Raw genomic sequence first — 1,286 nt, 5'->3', positions numbered from 1 at the left:
CCAATAAGGGACATACTTTAAGAGAAACACTATAATAGTCTAGAGCAGTGTCTAGCAAACCACAGCCCACTGGTCAGATCTGATTTGCCACATATTTTTGCATGACCTATGAGCTAAGAATGCTTTCTACATTCTTAAACTACTGAAAATAGTTTTAAAAGAATATTTCATGATGTGTGCAAATTATATGAAATTAAAGTTTTAGTATTCATAAATAAAGTTTTGTTGGAACACAGCTATACTCATTCCTCTATGTATTATCTCTGATTTATGTGCAAAACAGAAATGTGTAGCTGCAAAAAAAGGCAATAAAGTCTGCAAGCCTAGCATGTTTATTATCTTGCCTTTTATGGAAATTTTGTCAATCCCTGGTTTAGAGAAGTGCTGTCAATAGAACTTTCTGTGATGATAGAAATGTTCCATAAATGTGCTGTCTAAAGCAATAGTTATTAGCTATGTGTAGCTACTGAGCATTTGATATGTGACAACAAATGAGCTATTGAATGCCGATTTTTATTTACTTTTAATTGTGGCAAATTTAAATAGTCATATGTAGTTTGTGGCTAGTGGCTATATATTAGGCAACACAAGTTTAGAAAAGAAAGTATTAATTTATGCAAAATCTAGGCATTATGGTGATAGTGGTGGTTGTGAGAAAATAAAAAAGCAGAACTGGAAATCATGATATGAGACAAAGCAAATTTAAGGTTTAATGCACAAAACATAATAAGAAGGATATTAAAATCATGGTAAAAATCACACATACGTATATACAAAGCTACATAAAACAATAACTTTTATAAATAAAAGAAAAACTTTATAAAATAAAAGTATAGTGGGAGATCCTATGTATCATTCTGAGATCAGAATGCGCTAGTAAACAAACAACAATATAAAGGAATAGGAGAAAACAATCAAACTTGATTTACTAACTATATATAGGAACTTATATCCTTCAAACGAAGAACATACATTCTTTGGTATGACCATGGAACATTAACAAAATCGATCAGATATTTGGCCACAAGGAATACCATAAAATAATGAAAAAAAAATTTATTAGTTGAAGTCTTTGATCATAATCTAACAATATTAAAGATGAAAAGTTGAACATAAAAATCTTAATGACTTGGAAACTAAATTAAAAAATATTTCTGGATAACCCTTGGATCAAAGAGGATATAAAAGGAATAAAATATCTAGATGGTATGGGAAGAAGACCACTTTATGTTAAAATCTATAAGACAATGAAAACTGTAGTCAGATGAAAATATGTAACCTTGTCT

Source organism: Meles meles, chromosome X, assembly GCF_922984935.1.
Source record: "Meles meles chromosome X, mMelMel3.1 paternal haplotype, whole genome shotgun sequence".
NCBI classification, from domain to species: domain Eukaryota; kingdom Metazoa; phylum Chordata; class Mammalia; order Carnivora; family Mustelidae; genus Meles; species Meles meles.
Note: the sequence above shows the minus strand (reverse complement) of the source record.